The following is a 22,015-nucleotide window of genomic DNA, read 5'->3' as shown; positions in this document are numbered from 1 at the left end:
TTAGTACGGTGTGGCCTGCTACTCAGGTGTTCGATAGAGGGGGTTCGTGCCGTGTGGCCGAGGGATCTAGTCTCACCATAAATAACAAGTCCAAGTAAGGTTTCCGGGTCCTTTATCCACACCAGTGTAAACTCTTTACAAGGGACTACCGCGGACCCGCCTGTGGCAATCTCGATAGGGCATAGTCCGGTTCCGCGTTCTTCTGCTTTATTTAATACGGAACGTCCCCTCCGTGCCAATATAGACCCTTTATTACTAGAGGCGTTGCTAGACACGGTTGACGTAGCTTGAGAAACTTAATGGGAAAACGCCACAAGGTCTGTATGTCCCTAATCCGGTTAATACTTCACTGACATAGTCTCTGGGATTAAAACATACAAGAACTTTTATACAATGACTCACGCTCAACCCAATGACTGACAAACTATACAAACAGAGACTGGGAAGATGAGTAAAAAAAAAATGCTAGCGACGGCTATCTTCCAACTCAATAGATCACGGGTCACAGGACACACGTTAAAGCAAGAACGAAAAATGTCTGTCTCAAAAACACGACTGAAACTATTCCTAAACTTCCGCACGGCTCAGCTCACGACTCCCATTGACGTCACGCACGGTCAAGTCCTATCTCAGCTCAAACTCTCTCACCACCCGAGCGGAGCGACGCCTCTCCTGCGACCGCTGCTTCCCGTGCCAGGATGACGACTGCTCCCTACCACCCCGCCCGGCGCTCCCGAGCGCCCGCGTCTTCCCCCTCCTCCGCGAGTCCGCGGAACACGCGGATTGGCCACAGGCAGAAACCACGGCCTAGGCGCCCGGCGATCAATAAGACTGTAAAAATTATATAAAAATACAAACGAAAAATATTCACATAAAAAAACAATAAAAAACACACACACACACACACACACACACATATATATATATATATATATATACATACAAAAAAATAAAAGTCGAATCCCTGAAAAGAAAAACACATATGCCGCACTGCATTACACTCTCGTAGCATCACTATGCAAGAGAGTACGTTGACGAGGCATAACGGCCTGAAGGAGCCGGGAAGACACTTGGGTCGACGTCAGTATAAATATAGATCTGTTTGTGGACAGAAGTTTTTTTTTTACCATTGAGCAGAAAAAAATTCTGTCTTAACTTAAAGTTACTTTGAATAAGGCACTAAACCAACAAACAAATAAATAATCAAAATTTTCCTTAATAAACATGAATTATTGTCTATAAGTAATTTTTAAAAAGGCACTAATGTATTTTAGATTATCCAATCGATTTATAGCATTTAGCATTCGAATGGAAACTAATAAATGAAATGAAAACAACTGTAATAAAAACATAAATCTATTTTATTTTGCTAGCCTTTTATTTTGAAGTCTCAAATTCAGCTAAACAATTATATTAGGCGTCCCTAACATTTAATTAATATTTAAGAAATAAAAAAAAAATAGTCTAAAGAAATATATTTGTGGAAATACTTAAATTTCCTGTTGTAACTTGACTGCATAATTGTTTACGAAATCTTTCTTTAATAGTGTGTGATTTCAACTTTAATGAAATGTAAACTTCATTGATCATACTACGTTGAACCCTTAAATCGTCCTCTTTGGACTCGTCTAAAACCTGTTTGCAAGCCTTTGAGGCTGCGAGTTTTACTATATTGTTGGTTTTCTTTCATGTGTTCGTGTATGATGAGTTTCTTTCGAGAGATCTAGTAGTTCAATGACTTGAGTATTCGAAAAAGATATTTTGCGATACAGTACGTGTGTGTTGGAATATGGAAGAATGTTTTCAACTCAATGTTTTCGTCGTAGACCTACTGTAGCGTACTGTTACGCAGTGAATAGTGCTAGAAATATTTAGGAAAACGTGCTTTTAAGAGATACGAGCAAGTCTATTCAGTGTGATTTGTTTCCTGTGGCATTGTAACTTCAGTGACTATTATAGCATTTTATCTTCAAACTGTGTGTACTGAAATACGTGTTGAAGTTGGTGCATGGTTCGGTATTTGATACTGTGTTCTCTCGCTACGTCAGTAAATTATATCAAACCACTATACGTAGTGGACAGTGTAATAATATGTGCATATTGGCAGTATTAAGTAAATACTTCGTTGATAATACTTAAAAATATGGCGGTGAATGTTGCTATTGCAGTTAATTTGCTTGAACAAAAAGTAAACATTTGAAGAAGTTAACATTCCGAACAGTATTTGGTTAATGCAAGTGTCCCCGCCCCTTCGTATTTTTACTTGGTGAATATAGGCATTGTTTATCAAGTGTATTTATCAGCACCTATACAGTAAATCTGTATTTATTTCACTACGTCCTGTTATTAACATACATGTATGACAGGTGCGTATTAAATACGTTTAACTACCTATTTTTTATATATATTTTTAGTTAACGCATAGTCATAACTGTTTGTGTAAAATTAAATACCCGTATTATTTCTAAGTTGGATTAGTGCACTAAATTTTGTGCATTCTTAGGTAGGTTGTGCTTGATGTATCGTTTATTGAAACTAACGTAACTGTCAAATGTGAGTGCCACGTCGCCAATGATTCATTATTAGGATCAATAAAAAAAACGAAATTTTGTGTAGTTTTTAAGGAAGTTGTTGCTCGTACACGTTTGTTGAAAGGTGTTTCACGAGAAAGCTTTATTTTTCGTTCCAACGGTACTGTTTGTGATGACTTTTGTGTCGTGTCGACGTAGTTTCTATTGGCCCACTATGGAAATAATTGAGTGTGTTGTGCCCGGTGAAAATCATGAAATACCACCTCGTAGTCGAAGAGATACTTCTGTACCCAGGTAAGCAATAACAATACTTGTAATATTTTGGTATACATTTGCTTTTATACAAGGTATTTTGATAATTTGTGTATTGCCAATACAGCAATCAGTAATTGTGAAATCAGATGTTGCTAGTAGCAAATGAAATAAATACTTTGATAATTTAGCTGCACTTCCTTAAGTATTAAAGAAAATTAAGGTATAATGTTGATATGTTTTGTTTCTTAAATTGAAGGTTAATGTTCTTCGGTAATGAGTAATGTATTCATTGCAAGCTCAGTAGTATGTTGTCAGGTTATTCTAAAAATAGATTATGGCCGTATGAACTCCAGCAGTAGCAGGAAAACTTTAATAAAGGCTAGGGCTTGGTTGTTTTTCTGGTGTTTTTCAGCAGCTTAGTAGGGTTTATTAAAATTTTGTAATAGTTTCAGAAGTTGTTTCCTTTTAATTTTTAGCTCTAGGCCTATTGCAATGAATTGAATTGACTATTTCACTTGCAGTTGGGCTTTCACCCGGTGGCAAGGAGTCTCCCTTTCCACTCACTTCTCCCCCTCCCTTTATCATTCTCTGATCTTTTGCATCTTTCACCCCTACCATATCTTCATCCAACCCATTTCAATCCCTTCCTGTCCTGCCAAGAAAAGCGTTCCTACCACTTTCCGTTTGCCTCCAGTCCCTCTGGAGTTTCCATACATGATCTCTCCGCCTCTTATACCCACCTCGGTGTATCCTCGTCCCCAGCTGTTTCCCCCATTATTATGTTATACAGTCTGACTAATTTTGCTTTGGGTAGCAATGAGGCTTGTCTTTTGCATTATACCCAGTGTTAAATGTTTGTTTATTTTACATGTACAACTATTCATAGTAGGCTTAATTTGCAAACAAATCTATAGTTTCATTATATTTCAAGTAGATCCATGCTCTTCTGGTTTTTGAAGTAAAATTCAGAATAATAGATTAGTTTTCCTCATGAAAGTAGCACACTGATGTCTTGATTTCTTTAAGTAAACCAAACTGACCTGCCTACTTTGAAGAACAATTGGTAGGCCATTTTTTTGATTGATCAATTTGATTGATTGATAGATACACTTGCAATTGGGCTTTCCCCCCCTAATTGCTGAAGCCTCTTCAAGTCCTTTCCTCTTCTCACATAGAGTATCTTTCCCTCAATCTTATTCCACTCCCTCCCTGTCCTCACCAGGAATACTTGCCTTCCTCTTTCCGTTCTTCTCCAGATCGCTTAATTTGTTACATTCGCAATTGGGCTTTCACCCGGTGATAAGGAGTCCTCCCTTTCTCTCACCCCCCTTGTTTTTTCATTTCCTCAAATCCCTTGCATCTCTTAATGCCAGAATTCCTTCCTCCAGCCCATTCCACTCCCTCCCTGTCCTCACAAGGAAAGCCCTCTTTCCATTCGCCTCCATACCATCTGGAGCTTCCAACCGTGATCTCTCTACCTTTTATACCCATAGGCCTTTCATAAAATACTGTAGGCTTCCTTACACCTCCCCACAGAAATTTTTAAGGACTTTCTTCCACAATAAATGACAAATGACATGTTACAAATAGGCTGTTAATAATTTTTTATATTCCTTAAGAAGTTGCAACATATGAATAATTGGCCTAGCTACATATTTTACAAATAAATAAATGATTTTTTTTTGCCATTAAACAAATTATATTTTTGCTATTAATGGCATTAGCCTAAAGTTATTTTACTTAAATATGGAAATATAAGCAGTGAAAGTCAAAGCTCTGTGCTGTAAAAATAATGGAAGTCCAGTCAAATTTGTTTAGTAGGTAGCTATTAAGCGAAACAATTAATGCAGGTGCTTAAATATCTTTGTAAGAAACAATTACCACAGTAATCCTGTATCCAGTATCAAAGTTTATCCCTTGGTCCTATCACAATACATACCAATTATGTCAGGTCATGTGGAATTTTATTTATTTTTGTTTTTAATTTATGATCATTCATAACTTAATTATTAGACATGTTTTTGTTTGTCCAGGATCTTTTGATTTACTAAATGAAACCAGCAATTATCATATACCACAGGATCAGTGTAAACAGGATCATGCCATCAGGATCAAGGGCCTAATTTGGCTATGTGATATGTAACGTTTAGGTACTGGTAGTTGTGTATATGTTATCTCAGACTTCAACTGTCACCAAAACAAACTAAATTAAGTAGCTACCATGTGTTCAAAACTTTCATTCTTATGTCTGAAACGTGAAGTTTAATTAAAGACAAACAAATTTTTTTTGTTACTTTGTCAAACAATATAAAAGGAGATCATCTTATCAGAATTTTTGATAAAAGACTAAGTAAAGAAGAAGTTATTTAAATTGTTGGATGTATCACACAGATTTTACTGATGAGACAACGAAAAAATATATTTCACTGTAGATCATAGGCTTTCATGTCCAGATCACTAATTACTTCCTTGCTTCTGAATTGAGATCATGTCTGTCTTGGCTGTCTTGAAGATAGCTGCAACAAGGCGTGCCAAAATGTCAAACATACCGTCATTTTCACCTACTTGGTCTGAACCCAGCAGCCAAGTAGTCACTATTTCATTGTTATGTACACTTTATACTTGCTCATAAAGAAAAAATTATGTTATTACTCCTAGGTGCTCTCTGAACTTGCAGAACTGCTTCTTTGCTAATTATTGCATCTGCTGTTTAATCCATACTCTTTATAGTTTTATCTACATTTGCAGGTAAAGCATCTGTGATAAAGTTATATTTAACGATGAGAATAATATACTTTTTATATAGTCAAAATCTACTGCAGTAATTGTAATTACTGTAATTAATATCTGTACCTCAGAGGCATAAGACTGAAGAACGTCAAACGGTGGTCAAATTTATGTTTAAAAGTGCATTTTGCCCAAAAGTGGACATAGTGTCTTACGCTTCCGGTTACAGATATATAAATAAGACAATATTACAGATTTTTTTAGTATTCATCATTCAATTTTTTTTAAACATCTAATGAACTAGTCCCTATTTTGCCCCAATTTTTTGTCTTCCTTCTTTTGCTCTGCTTGACCGTATATGTTTAGAAAGTCTATGGAGCTCTTGTGTTCTTAACAATAAAAATATTTTCACTCAAAACATTTTTTAACATATAAGTAAACTGCTGTCCACAAAGCTAAATAATCTGCTTCTGTAAATGAGATTGCAACACAAATTTTTATTTTTTATTCACAATTGAGACACCCAAATAGCTTAAAGCAAAAACTTGTACTACAATTTGTCATTGCAATCCCCTCTCCATTCTGCATCAGCAGACCATGTTAGTAAAATTTGTAAGTGACACTTTGAAATCAACTTTTATTTTAAAGTTCACTTTAAATACCTTGATTCCCTCTTGATTGTTTTTAATATACACACATTTGTTCCATTTGGGTAGCCCAAATGCTCAAAAACGTCATGGAAGCACTCATATCTGTCCTTTAACCTGATATTGCAAGAAGCAAACAGCTAGCAATTGCATGCTTAACTTCTCTACATTTTTATTATTATATTTTTTGTTTAAATTTTTTATATTGAATATTATATTGAAATTTTTTATAAATTTGCTAATTTAATAATACTATATTTAACAAGGACCCCTTAAAATACTTTTCTTGGCTTTTTTCAGTGAAAGCTTGTTTTAGATTTTATTAAATAGGTATTAATACTTAAAAACATTTGTTACTACTCACAAATATATAGGTAATATTAAAGTTTTTCTTTAGTGTCTGTTTTATATAGAAAATCTCTGCCTCATCTCTACTTAAAAATAGGTCACCAAGATAACACCAGTAGATATGATTTTTGGTTAGGCTATCATAGCCTTTGCGGTACACACTTTTAGATCTGTCAAACCTTTATTACTCATGACTGTCAAATTTTTCAATCCAATATTTAGGCTACTACTTTAACCCATGTATATCAGTATTGGTTTGTTTAGTATAATGTTTTTACTTTTGGCTGAATTTGGTAATTTCATGTAAACCTCTTGCATGATATCTGCATATATGAACACTCCTCTCACATCTAGCTGGTAAACAGTTAGGCTCTAATTTTAGCTTAATAGCAACATCAACAAAAACCTAGAATGTAGCTAATGTTGTTACTGGTATCTCCAGTTCACAGGCATTCCATTGTAACGGGTGTTACATTAGCACACACTAAAAACTAAATATATTGAAATTATTTAGAGCAAATTATGTTTTAATGGTGCCAAGAGATGTAATTTGTTAAAATTTATAAATACAAATTATTATGAAAAAGGATTGGGTCATACATAACATGGAATATTGCATAAAGTTAGTGTAACTGGTGTTATGAAATCTGGAAACGAGTATACATGTGCAAGTGAAGAATCAACTAACTCTGTGAGATATGAACACCAATATTTGATTTGTAAATAAAATATAAAAGCTAAATGAATGCTGCATAATTCACGTATATTTAATAAAGTAAACAAATAATAAAGACGTAACGGGTGTTACACAACTTGTAACGGGTGTTACTTACACACTCCAAATATTTGTTGTTTTTGTACAAACAGTTAATAATCTTACTGAAGTAAATATAAATACTTATTTTAGGTATTATTTAGCTAACATTTAATGTAAAAGTGAATTCAAATCCTTAATATCTATTAATGTAGTATTTTAAAAAAGCACTAAACCAAGTACACAACAAATATTTAAACAAAAGATGGAAAACTTCAGGAAAATTGTTTGTCATTATGCCATATGCTGAAGTAACATGTAGGTACACAGATTTTAAAACATCAGTCACTATTTTAAAGGGAAATATGAAATTGCACTACACATAAGCCACAATTTCATGCAACTTTCTCCGAAATATTAGTTTTTTCTCTAAACTCGTAGTATATCCTGTTTCCTTTCAATTTTATTTCATGAGTTGGTAACTTGCTAATCAACTCTTTGTTTACAAAAGCAACATCAGTTTCATTAGGTTTGAACACTTTACCATTTCCACAAGATTTCAAAAACATTATCTTGACATTTTGTTCATCATCTATCTCGCCTTGGCATACCCCTACATATATATATATATATATTTATTTTCATTTCTTGCTCGTTTTGATTGGGTTGACACCTGTACAAGAACAAACAAACCTGAGTGTATATCATCTTTTTCAATACCACCTTGAGAGGCATTAATAATGTCACATCTTCCGTATTGTGCTCGGTCTCGGAATCAGTGTAAATGTCATCGTAGTGAAGTCGTGTCTTCGCAGCACAGCACTCTATCAAGTCTTCATCAACATAACAAATACTTGTTTTTTGCTTTTCAGACTTTGCAGTCTTAGCAATCAGTAAATTCTTCTGGTCATAAACCCTGAAATGATGACATGATTGTATGTTGGGTATAGGCAGGGTTGGGTGAGTAAATTACCTGTAAGTATTTTACATGTAATTTACATGTAAAAAACAATTTTCTTCATTGTGTAGTTAACTAACATTAAAATTAATGATTTGAGACAAAAAAGAACATTACTTCAATTATTATTTCTGCTAAGGTTTTACATACTAAAAACACATTTAGTGCAAATTGAATTCAGTCATTCATATACAAACACAACTTAGTCATACATGTACTGTACTCTTCAGACATATATTTCACTATCTACACATACTACATGATTGTTTAAATTATGTTAATCAGTTTTAAATGTGTTTATGAAAAGGTGTTTTTTTCCACCTTTAACTTTTACTTGTTTGATCAGTGTTATGCTATGCTATATCTCTTTCATTGATATGATATGGAATTTCTCACTACACCTCACTCTATGCAGGAAATAACAGTTGTTTTCTGAATAACTTCTGATGGTAAACTATTTTAACTTTTGTAAACACAAAACAATAATGATAAGTAATAAGTTGCTTCAAATCAAAATAGCTTCTTTTATGGTAATAACAATATGTTTAAAATTCCAAAATTCACTAATTATAAATTAACAAAGCGACCACTTCACTATATTGACTAAGGGTAATCAATAATCATCACACGCTTGATCTTTCATTTTAAGAGAGTAATAAACCTGCACTAGTTTTTTTGATTTCTCAAATGAAGGCGATTCCTGTTGGCATTATGGACAAACAACCAGTTGGAAGAAAACTCTCCAATTGCGCAGATGATGCTGGAATGTTTAGTAATTTGTTAGCCAAATCTGCTAGTTGCTTATGGTGTTTTTTTGCAAAAAACCAAAATGTTTTTGGAGATTTAATGCCTTTGTTGATAAGGTCAGCAAATATTCCAGCCTTTTCCCGATACTGTTGAAAACTTGAGAGACCTTCTGCATCCAAAGTTTTCAATATGAAGCCTTCCACTTGGTTGTGGTGTTCTTCATTAAGATTCTGACCTTGATATTGTGAGTGAAGTACATTTGCTGACATGCTGTATATATTTAGAGATTGTTTTCTCCGCTTCTCAAGATGATGATAGTTTGTCATTATGACAATCAGGTAACTGTTGTAGTGACATCCACATTTCTACTGCATCAGCAACACTGCTGTCTGACTTTTGACAAGCATTAATGAGCTGGCTTACAGGATCTAAGAGCGCAATTGTATCATTTACTTGTGAAAGAAAATATTCATCAAATAAAAGACATTTCACTTGTGGTGAAATTTTGGCTAATTCATCGCTAGCTGCCACTTTACGCATTGCTGTAATGTTGCTTTTCAGAGAAGCACAGACATCTCGTTGAGAGCACCAGCGAGTGTCCACTGCAAGACAAACCCTAGAACCACTAAAAGACAAAAGTTGGCGCTGCTGATCTAGATGTTTGAATGTTTTCAGAACTTCATTTACCTTTGAAGACACGTTTTTTGGTAGAAGGTCCTTAGCCAACAGATTTTCAGTGTGAGAGTTACAGGCAGAATGCCATAATTGATGGCATTTGCTCATTTTAACCATGTTGCTGGCATTATCAGACACAGTACAATATGGGTGAATCTCAGATTACAGGCCATTTTACTGTGCTGTTTTTTTTTTCACAATGAGTTTTAAAAATTTAAAAAAAATATGAGCTCCTACTCAAAGGTAGATGAAGATATGTATCCTGTCAGCAGAGCTGAAAATGTAAAATTTCAACATTTTTGAAAACTTCAAAATTCAAGCAACCATGCTAATGACAAAAGCATCCATGCTAATGACATATGACACCATGTAAATGATTAAGCATACAAAAAATGTAGACAGTAAGTAGGCAATTCTGTCCAGATAAAATACATAGATAACTGAAATTAAAAAAGAAACCTGTTAATTTATTCTTTTAATATTAAATAACAATTAGGCGTATTGAGAAGGAAAACAGTCACAAAATGTACGGTTTCCATACACCTTTATGAAACAATTACTACCTATGCCATTGATCTTCAAACTTTCTTACACATTTAGGGTTCAAAAAATTAAAAAGCCATTTACTTTGAATCAAATATTTGATCTCTCATGTACTTTCCTGGGAACAATCCAAGAAGGCTTTTACATATCTACAGAATGAACTATAGCTGATCCTGAAGTTCTCTGCCTGTAGAAACTTTGCATGCAGATTTTTTAATGTGTTGTTCAAATAGCGTTTCTGCTGTTGCTTCCCATTTCTTGAAACCACATCTTTTTTACCTGGGCATAAAGTAGAATTACCCTCATTTTCTAAAAACTCACGTACCTCCCTCTTCATAAATTCAATACTTGCTTTCTTTTACCTTTCATAAATTAATTCATGTGAACGCCTTTTGTTTGCAAGATGCAGTTTTAAGGGGAGAAAATGCTTACATAGTGTGAGTCAGCATTCTATACTTTTTTAAAATTCTTCCAGAGATCACTTTTGTAAAAATTTGTTTCTCTCTTTCACTTTTTTTAATGCTATCAAATTTGCTTTCCAGTTCCTTTGTAATTACTTCTGCAAACACCAGTTTACGGCGAACATCATCAGGCACTTTTCTTCCGCGGAGATTTTTCTTCACTTTCGTATTTGGAGTCAATGTTGGAGTCTTTTCTTTCCCTTTCAGCAATCTCTGATACCTTTTCTTGTATTTGTGGTACTTTTTCATAAGGGCACTGTTTACTGCTTCCAATTTTTTAATTTGCCGGTAAGCTTTTGTTTTGTTTCGTCTAATTTGTTTTCTTCCCCCCCTTTTTTTTGGGTGCTGACTCTTTCTCTTTCAGAATAGACCATGTGCATGATATGTTTTCATTACCTTCTTGATTGACTCTTTCTGAATCACACACATTTTGTGCATTTTCTTGTAAATATGCCTGCATTTCTTCTTCCTCTTTCTTCTTATTTCTGTATTTTTTTAGTTGCCTGCCTCCATTCTTTTCGTTTCTGTCTTTTCTGTCTTTCATTAAAATCAGCAACAAGTTTCACCTTGCCGGTAACTTTTGCTTTCAAGTATATTTTGTGTTTCTTTTCTTGGAGAGCTTTGAGTTTTTCAGGGTCTTTTTTCAGCCTCTCTCTCCTTCTTTTTTCACATTCTTTTTTTTTCTTCAATCTTTCTGCTGTACTCATTGCAGCTTTCTTTCTAGCCATACTACCAGTTAATCTGTAACCATATAAACATAGGAAACATACTACGTAAATATCATTCAAAACATAGTTTGGATTTTCAAATTGAAATGAATAAATCTAAATTTTAAGCATATATTTATGAATAAACTGCTTAAAACCTCAAAGCATAATATTTTACTTAATGTTTATAACTCAAGAGTTTTAGTGAAAATATATATAGTACCCTATCCAACTGTAAAAGAAAAATATTTCATTGGCATGGACTGGTGTCATTAGCATGGTCAGCAAGTTCAGAAATGCCCATGCCAATGACAATGAATTTGTCCATGCTAATGAAAATTTTTACTTTAACCTAACCTGACATTAATCTTTGAAGACCCATTAAACTTTCACTAAGCCATGAAGAAGTAAACATAGATAACAATCATACTGAACAAAAATATTTTTTAATAATTACTATTTATAGCAGTTTTAACTTCCATGCTAATGACAATCAATTTTCATACTCACCATAAAAAGTCCACACAATATATGATAACATCAACTTAGGCTTGTAGTTCCCTTCAAAACCAAGTTAGTTCTGCCAACCTAATGGAAACTAAATATCCTTGTCAATAAAATAATAACAACAAAACCTTTTTTTATCTTCCAAGAGCTTACAAACTTTGACCATGCTAATGACACAAAACACTAGGGACCAACTTTGATCCAAAGTATTCTGAGCATTTTCAAAACTGAAATAAAACTTATATTCAAAAATCAGTCAAAGTATACATTTTTCAAAAATCTGTAGATAAGTTTCAAACTTAAGCAATTTGGTTCACAAGTCAACCTACAGCTTTGTATACTGTGTCTTGGGACAGCCAAACTAATGACATTTTACAAGGTTTTTAATTTTTAATTTTTTATATTTTGAAATAAATCTTGGAACACACACACGACTCATTTAGAGGTCATCTGTAGCTGTAAGGAAATAGATTGAAAGTAGTAGAACTGTCACTGAACTCTTAGCAATTCACTAGAGACCAATTATTTCCCGTAATATGAGATTCACCCATATATATGTGTGTTATACAGTGTCTTAGCTTTTTCAGATGCCTCTTTCACATAGTTTGTTACCTGTCTCTGACTCACCTGAAAGATCAAAAGCCTCCAAAAACAAACTTTTTGGTTTTCCAGTACTTGCATTGACATTGTGTAGCATTGTTACATTTTTAGTATTATTGGATTCATTTTTCCACCCATCAATGAGTAAAACAGAGTCAGGCTCAATATGTGTATGTTTAGATTCTTCCTTGTACACGTCATCAAGTAGTCTGTTAGAAATTACTTTTCGCCCAGGGGATTGGTAGGCAGGGCGCAATTTCTTTTCTGCAGCATGTCCTTCAAATGCATACTATCGACAACACTAAATGGAATGTTGCAACCAAAAACAAATTTAGCAACAGCTAAGTCGATTTCTTTTTTTTTTCAGAAGTATTCATACTGTCAATATAACTTGTTATTGTATCTCCAGATGTAGAGCTGAGGGAGCGTTTTGTAGGTTGGCTAGCAGAACCAGTAGACTCTTTATCCAAGTCAGTATGTGATGTTGAACTGCCACAACAGCTGGTTTGTAGGTCCTCCTGCTGCAAAGGATTGTCCACCATCTCTTCATCTTCGACTGACATCTCGAGTGTAGAGCGGGGCCGGGAACATTCTGCGAGTGTTGGCTCTTGTGGATTTTTTCTACAACAGATTCTTCTATGAGCTTTGAGACACTCCTTTGCAGTGTTTATTACTATCACTTCACAGAAGCAGCATTTAGCACAATTTTTATTTTCAACTTTTATATGAACAAAACTAAGTTCTCCATATATGTTATGAAGTGGTTATAATAAATCTTAGATTCTCACCACAGAAGGACTTGTGTTGCTAACATAACATCTGCTACATCAATGAATCTTTTCCTTGGTAGCCAAATTTGGTCTAAAAGAGGAAGTGTGTCTCACTGTCACTGTAATATGATATGGTTGGGAACTCTGGTGATATGTGAGTGTGACATCCATACTCGCCTCTTGCCTTTCCATGTAGTGATAAGATAACAATGTTCCTAGAATACACATGATAACATTACTTGCCATACACAATCATATCAATTTCATGCTGACCACAATCATATCAATTGCATGCTGAGGTCAAGCTTTGGCCACCATTTGTGTGGAAAGACTTATATTCTACATTAACAAGCTCCAGGCCACATTTAATAATATTATTAAAAATATAAAATGGCAACATGGGTTTTTTATGTATTTTACTTTTTTTACATTAATTACGTGTATTTTACATGTCGTGTAGAAAACCATTTTTTAAACGTCAAGTCCCAACCTTGGGTATAGGTAAAAAACACTGCCATCTGTCATACAGCTGAGAGGACTCAGATGTTTGTACAACTTGTTCCTTATGTAGACACTAATTCCTTTCAAGTTATTGTCAATGTAGTCATGGAAGTCTTTAGCTGTAGCAACCTGTATTTTTTTGGTCTTGTTACCAATCCACACAAAACGCTTCACCATCCCACCTATGCCGTCAACAGCTCCTTTGCCATGTGAACTGGCGAAGAAGACCCATTCTGTATTTACACCACAATCACTTTCTGTGTAACAATTGTTAGAAAGTGTATATTTGTTCTTGAATTGACTGGCACAATTGTCACTGAAAATGAACAAATTTTTGATGCTGGGAAAATGCTTTTTAACGTCTTTAATGATTTCCCCAAGAAACAACCATACTGCATATTTACTGTGAGATAAGTCATCACTCACTACCACGTAAGACTTAACAATGCCATTAGCAAGCCAAACACAACATGTGAATACTGTAACCTGGCTATGACTCCAATGAGCTGTCTGTATCTCATCTTGTGAAACTACTGCATAATTTTCAGCAAAGTCTATCTGGATGACAGCGTTATCTGCACACAAATTATTTTTACAAGTAGTGAAATATGTAATTATCCTGCACCTTCTTTACAAAGAAGTGAATCTTGAAATGTGGTATCTGGTCTAGCAATAGCTTTAGAACATTCTCACAGTATCCTGAGAAAGTGTTTAGCTTGTAGTGGCTACTGTCATCACTCTCCCATTGTTTCCAAGAAATTGTAGTTTTCATCTCATTTTTGTAGTGTGTAATCAATTTCTCCAAGTCTATATTTGAACAGCTTGAACATACCCCCATCATACATTTTTCTTCAGTGATACTGCTACATAACTTTGTCAGAAGAACTTTGTGCATTTTTGGAAATTTAACAATACACTTTGAAAGTGCTTCAAGCAAGTAACACTCATTACTGTGGTACTTACAGACACACACATTGTGTGGAGTCTCTGATACGGGAAGTACATACTGTGGCCGCAAAGAATAAAAAGTTGATTTCCCAATAACAACTTCAGGATGCCTCTCTTTGAATTACTGATATGCTTCTCTTACCGTCATGACCATATGCCTCTTTTGCACAAGCCTTCTTTTTCTAGTCTGAGGATGTTTTACAGATTTCACATCTTGTTTACCCGGTGCCTGCCTACTTATTTCGTCACTGCATAAAATTTTCTCTACACAAACCCTAGCTTCAGGTGATAAAGTCTTAGGGCCTCTCTTTGACGTATGTAGATTTGTCAACACATGTGACCCAATTACTTCTACTGCTAGCTTCTTTACAACTGCAGCCTTTTTGCTAGGGCTTTTAGGTAGCATTTGTCTTACTTTATTTACTGTCTTTCCAAGTGACTGTGGACACTTAAAACTACCTAATGGAGATTCTGTAGATGAAGAGCTTTTCTGGACTTTCAATTTTTGTCTGTGTAGTCTCACTCTGTCTCGGATCTTCTTTCTATTTTGTTCCTTCAGTCTTTTGTCTTATTCCTATCTTTTCTTTAAATTGTAACCTCCTTGCCTTATCACGCTCTCTTTCTTTCATCAAGTACTACTTCCATTTTTCTGGATCTGATTTTAATTTGGTTCTGTATTTCTCCATCCTAGTTGGCTTCTTTTTAGTGGGCGGCATTACCTGAAAGTAAGAGACACAATGATTATTAACATGAATAATAATAAAACTAATTAAAGATCATAACAGTGAAAAATTATGTAGGCAAACTTATTTAAAACGATGACATGTTTTCAGCGAGGTTAACTTATACTGTCTTTAGTTTTTACATTTCAATAACAAAAAACAAACAAACAAATTTGAAACAATTAATGAAAAATCATTTTTTTGCAGTAAATATTTTTCCAAATGTCCTATCCAAAACATGGGTAAATAATAATCAGAAATTATTAAGTAACAACCTGTTACAGCCACTTTGTAACACCCGTTACACCTATTTTCTACAAATACAACTATAATGTATAACATATACTTTAGTTTATGTAATTAAAATGGACTTAACTTCACTCCTACAGAAAGGAAATGATTTACTCCTGGAGGTTAAAGTATTATATAAACCTTTCTATATTTTGTGTAATGGGTGTTACACTGTGCATACTTGTCAAAATAGATCTATTATTAAGTGTACTGTTTTTTTAAATACCTTCTCAAGTACACAGATGTTGTAGTCCAATATTTCATTGATACATTAATGGCTCTGAAATGGCAGGAGTTGTTTGTGTTTATCCAAACCAGGGCTTCCAACTAGAGCTGTAGCAAACCGTATGTATTCGTTACTGAGTAACGGGTGCGCCGTCTATATACGAGTAACGAAACGTTACACACGGCTGCATTTCGTTACTCGCATGTTTCGTATGTTTCACGAATGCGCACGCATATTCAATGAATTTACGTTACAAAGAACGATGTTTGTTTATTAAGTAAAGTATAATTTGGAAATTTGTCGTCCAAGTTTTTTTTTACTGTTAATTAAAGGTATTGTGTGTGTAGACAAAGTTTGAGATTGGAACAGAAACAACATAAGAAAGTATTTTTTACAAATTAGAAATATGTATGTTTTTGTTTTTTGAATTTTCACGTTTTTTTTTATTATCTTAAAATAGATAATATAATAAGGCCGCTCTAATGAGATTTAATCGTTTCTTGGTTAACAAAAACTGTTAATTATGAAATATTGTTAATTGAATATATTCTATTTATTATTATTTACGCGACGTCATATTGTACGCGTATGCAATACGACTCGATTCGTTGCATGTTATGCGGTATCAGAAGTAACGAGTAACGATACGATAGTAACGAGTACATACGGGTACACTTTTTTTCGTTACTTTTACACCTCTACTTCCAACATGAGAAGAAAATTTTCCTCTCAGCCTTAATGAGACATACAGAAAGTTGACAGTCAAGACATAAACAAAAAAGACAAAATTGGCAGTTATTGTTTCATGACTACATACCTAATTCACTAATAATTGATGTGAATTGACTGTGGTTTCATAAATCTTGAATTTAATTTTTTTCTTTGAGGCTCATTGAATGTGGAATGCATCTTCACTCAATTTCAAAAGTTTTATTCTGTTCAAAACTTCTAGCAATCAGTCTAAGCTTTGTATTCCCCTTAGTCACAGCTTATTTAAAATTTGAAACATCCATTTGCTATTTAATTACACCCTTAACTTAGGTAATTCACATTCAAATCTTGTAGGATTACTGTACCAGTAGTTTTTCAGTTCAAGATATTTAGAGTACCCTTGCACTGGATGTCAAAATGTGATTTACAAAAAAAAGTAAGTATGAAGAATTCTGAACAGAATGAACACAAAATCTAACACTTTTAAATATTGGATTTTCATTTTTAAACCGAAACAAAAATAATTTGATGTGAATTGTTAACTTCTGCTGTACTAGCCGAGGTTGGTAGCCCTTGACCTTTGACTTGTGGATTTTCCTTAATATAAGGTGATCAAGCAGTTAGGAACTTATCCAATGGGTTCTACTGTCTGTCCTTATTTTTGATCATATATGGCAAAAAGATTAAAATGCACCTTTATGTAATGGGTTGGACAATGTTTTACACTTACCTATGGAGAAATTTGTTTTTTTAAAATTAGGGGTCTACTGCACTGGTGAGGACTTTTCACTCGTAGGCAGTAGGGGCACCACTAATAGTAGAGTGCTGGAGATAATAGTGCATGTTGTTTGGACCTCCTACTCCTTTTCCAAGCTGTTTAACCCTTTGCAACTTTCAAGGTTAAGTAAAAGCCTCCTTTTTTATGCATGCAAGTAGGCATCTGTTTGTAATAAAAAAATGTTCTAAGACAGTCTTGTGATACTTAGTTTAACAATTATTTACAATTTTATTAAGTAATTAGAGTAGGCTAGGTACATTTAAAATAGTGTAAAATCTTGAGAATGGTTGTTTAGCTCAGCTTAGTTATATGAAAAATATTGTGAAATCTTGTGAATGGTTGGTTAGGTTAACTATATTAAAAATACTCTAAAATGGTAAGGATAATTGGTTACATATTAAATTGGTAATTTCTAACCAACTGTTTCATTTTAAAATATTTTGAAAACAACTAACATAACCACTTGTTAAAATGGTAAACTACGGTTAAACTACTTGAAGTATCACAACACCCTCTTAGTGAATGTTTGGAAAACATGTTAATAAGTAAAGAAAAGCATTTTGGAATTTTTATTTACTTTTTAAGCAATGAGATTCTCATTCTGAATTACCTAAAGGTAAACCATATATAGTCTATAATGGAATAGAAAAATGAAGGCATCTGGACATAAATATTATGGGTATCAATAACAAATTACACAATATGTCACAATATTTGTGAGGATGGCACAGTAACATAATGTAATAATGCGTAATATGATTGTAATCATAACTGGTACTAAAAATGAACATTCAATATGCTCTGAAATTATCAAAACTACTAACATTTATTTTGTGCCTAATTAGCAGTAAATGTTTGAATGGTAATTTTGAAGTAGAGCCACTTTTTAAAAAACAATGTTTAAAAATGGGTCAATTCATATATGGTGGTTTAAAAAAAATTATTGGTAGCTTTATCAATTTAAAAAAAAATTATATTTTGTGCCTTGTTAACATTATGTATGGACAGTTTAAAACTGGCACAATTAAATTTTTATTCTCACTGGTTTGATTATGGCAGCCATTTTGTTGCCCTGGTGCGCGACAATATTTACATTTACAAGGGTTTACCTACCTTCTTTGCCATATCTTAGCTTTGGTAGGTCATAGCATGATAAAACAAAATCTGAGGTGTTAAGCACATTATATACTACAATTCTGATCATAAACCATCTTTCTAAAATCACTCAATCTTACCAATTTTGAAGGTTGAACTTCTGCCTCACAATTGCAAAAATTTTCATTTTCATATTTTGTTTTTCAGAATGAAGGCAGTATATATTGGGCTTCAAAATATTTTTGGAAGTACTTATGTAACAGTAGTGTAAACACAAATTATTTGGAGTGTGAGACTTTGCTACTTTTTTTACAAGCTTGTAAAAATGAGTTTTTCTTTAGTGTCTGTTTTATATAGAAAATCTCTGCCTCATCTCTACTTAAAAATAGGTCACCAAGATAACACCAGTAGATATGATTTTTGGTTAGGCTATCATAGCCTTTGCGATACACACTTTTAGATCTGTCAAACCTTTATTACTCATGACTGTCAAATTTTTCAATCCAATATTTATGCTACTACTTTAACCCATATCTATACTAATATTATAAAGCTGAAGAGTTTGTTTGTTTGTTTGTTTTTTTGAACGCGCTAATCTCAGGAACCACTGGTTCGATTTGAAAAATTCTTTCAGTGTTGGATAGTACATTTATCGAGGAAGGCTATAGACTATATAATATTATCAATAACATTAGGGATCCCTACTAAAAGTCTCCAATTTAAAATCAAATGTGTTGGAGAGGGTTAAATACAACATGCAGTACACGTACGAAGTGTGTGTTGACAATGCCGCAGGCGCTAGAAGTTTATTTCCTATTGCCTATTAACATTGTTGCCATGCACTAGATGCCTTATTCTTAATTTTCACATACAAGTAAAAAACACCCGTGTGGTATTAACATTGAAGCAATCAGTACCCTCATATGAGTTAAATTAGTAATTAAATACTTTTTATCACTTTAAATCGCAAACCTAAATTATTGTTTTTTTTTTTCCTCTGTGTTTAATTTGTTTTTTTTATTGCCCTTTTTTTCAAGTATATATATTTTACAGACTTGAAACTTCACAGTAATGTTCCTTATGTTACGCAGGATGACATTTTCCGAAAATTAGATCCCATGGGTGGTTAAAACCAGGCAACAGTGGGTACTTTGTCTGCATGAGAACAGGATTTTGCATTGTTCATGCCTTCTGCGTCTCCATGGCAACGGGCATCGCGCGGCTGTGGTGTACCCACAACGAGGGGCATGTATAATGAGCGGCGCAAGAGTGATCTGCCTGTAGACTGCCGTAGCGAAGTACGGGTACATCAGTTGTATGTTGCGTGCACGAGTCGGGAAACCATCGGTGCTATTCATTTTCTCTCCGGTACATTATATAGCATTGTAATAAATTTTCACTGAATTTTTTTTATTTACCATTACTGTAAATGGGATATGTGGCTTAATTTTTTTCTATAAGTATAGATGTGTGAAGCCGGGTCGGGCAGCTAGTGTGTGTCTATAACTAATATATATATATATATATATTTCAGTATTGGTTTGTTTAGTATAACTTTTTTACTGTTGACTCCATTTAGTAATATTACGTTTTACTTTTGCTTACTTTACAGCTTAATATCTCTGGTGGGCAGTTATCTAAAAATCTGAAATTTGCACACAATTAAGTACTCCATGGTACATAACTCCTGTTAAAATTTTGACTTTGAAATTCAACTGGTTCATAAGTTAAGGCCTGTTGCGAACCGTAAAAAATTTATTTGCATAAATAAAAGCAATTCTAATAACTGGATATATTTTCTTAATTAAATTTTATTTAATTCTGTAAGTACTGTACTAAGTCATAAATAGTATGATTACATTTTGCATTAAAGTTAAGAGTCAAAACAAATAAACACTATGTACAAAATATGAATCACAATAGTCCATTTATATCACATTTCTAAATAGACAATATGTTTGTTCGATATTACAAATGATTTACGATTTTAATTTGTTCACCATATCTTATTTTCTATGTTCGTTAAACAGCATTGAAATTTCATCACATAATGATGCAGAAATATTCGGTGAACGTCCATTTGCTGTGGATAGTTCTTGTTTTGTCTAGAGACGTACGAGACTGTAAAATCCAGATAAAACGACACAATTAATGATAATGCACTTGCAAACAACTCAATTGGCAGCAAGCGTGCACGATAGCACTACTTGCCACCATATTGGTTGAACAACAACTGTTGCTTCATTGCAGGAAGCTGCAGGGCTACCCACCTTGGCAGGCAGCCAACTTGAAAAACTTGGCACTGCTAGCAACCAGCGCAGGAAGTTCAAAATTCAAATGTTTCAAACACTATACACTAAATTACACACAATATTTACAAGTCCAAACATTACCGCCCGCCTTGAAATGTCCCATTTCAATAATCGTATGGTAGCGGGCAGAGCTTCACCACAGGACGCTTCAAAGTTCCACTAGAAGTCTGGATAGTAGCCACTCTGGCAACACCATCTTTCCCAGGGTAGAGTTCAACGATGCGCCCCAAGCGCCACAGTAGAGGTGGGAGTGGGAGTCGGTCTTCTTTCAGGAGCACAAGTTGGTTGGCAGTGGGAGTAACTCCCTGCTCATTCAATTTCTGCCGCTGTTGGAGCGTGTGTAAGTAATCCCTGTGTCAACGATGCTAAAAGTCGTATTGGAGGCGTTCCACAAGTTGCCAACGTTGAAGGCGGTTTAACCGTACATCCCTCAAATTAGGCTCTGGTAATGTGACCAGTGGCTCCAGGGTTAAGAAATGGCCAGGGGTTAGAGCACTGATGTCATTGGGATCAGAGCTCAAAGGGCACAGGGGTTTCGAGTTCAACATAGCTTCCACCTGCACTAGAAGGGTGTAAAGCACTTCAAATGTGAGCACCAATAACTTTACATAAGTGAGTCTTGAATGACTTTACCCTGGCCTCCCACAAACCACCAAAATGGGGAGCAGCAGGAGGGTTGAAGTGCCACATGACACCGAGCTGTGACAATGCATCAGTGACAGCGTGCTGGTGTGGTGCCGACGACAGAAGTTGCTGAAGTTCCTTAAGACGATTGTGAGTTCCGACAAAGTTGGTCCCACAATCACTTTAGATATCAGATGTTCTACAACGCCTGGCAAGAAAATGTTTGTAGGCTCTAATAAAGGTATCAGTGGACAGGTCTGAAGCTAGTTCTGCATGAACGGCCTTTGTCGCGCAGCAGACGAAAATACAAAGATAAGCCTTCAAAACCTTTGCCCCAAGGACCCGACCAAGTTTAACCATAAAAGGACCAGCATAGTGTACTCCTACTTTTGCAAATGGTTTAACCTTTTGCACTCTCATAGCGGGAAGATCGCCCATGAGAGGTGTGCTTGCTACTGGTCTTTGCTTGAAACAGGGAACACAGTGACGCAAGCAGCGAGAGATGGCATCCTTATCTGCAAGAATCCAGAATTGTTCTCTAAGAATTCCTCTTATTGTCTGAACTCCAGGATTATGA

At 34.5% G+C, this 22,015-nt stretch overlaps 1 protein-coding gene across 6 annotated transcripts in view; it reads left to right on the top strand.

Moving 5' to 3' along the window:
• Positions 1-1,568: 1,568 nt before the first annotated feature.
• LOC134529436 (nuclear receptor corepressor 2) overlaps positions 1,569-22,015 on the top strand; it is a 407,697-nt gene continuing 387,250 nt past the window's right edge. For 3 of the 6 annotated variants that reach the window (XM_063363530.1, XM_063363529.1, XM_063363532.1), the window contains exon 1: positions 1,610-2,825. The gene's annotated coding sequence lies outside the window, so the exon portion shown is untranslated. Of the gene's footprint in view, positions 2,826-22,015 lie in introns of all 6 variants that reach the window. The other 3 variants (XM_063363531.1, XM_063363526.1, XM_063363527.1) reach the window with 2 other exon arrangements.

The sequence above is a fragment of the Bacillus rossius genome, chromosome 2 (genome assembly GCF_032445375.1).
Source record: "Bacillus rossius redtenbacheri isolate Brsri chromosome 2, Brsri_v3, whole genome shotgun sequence".
NCBI lineage: Eukaryota > Metazoa > Arthropoda > Insecta > Phasmatodea > Bacillidae > Bacillus > Bacillus rossius.
Note: the sequence above shows the minus strand (reverse complement) of the source record. Positions and strands in the feature narration are given on the sequence as shown.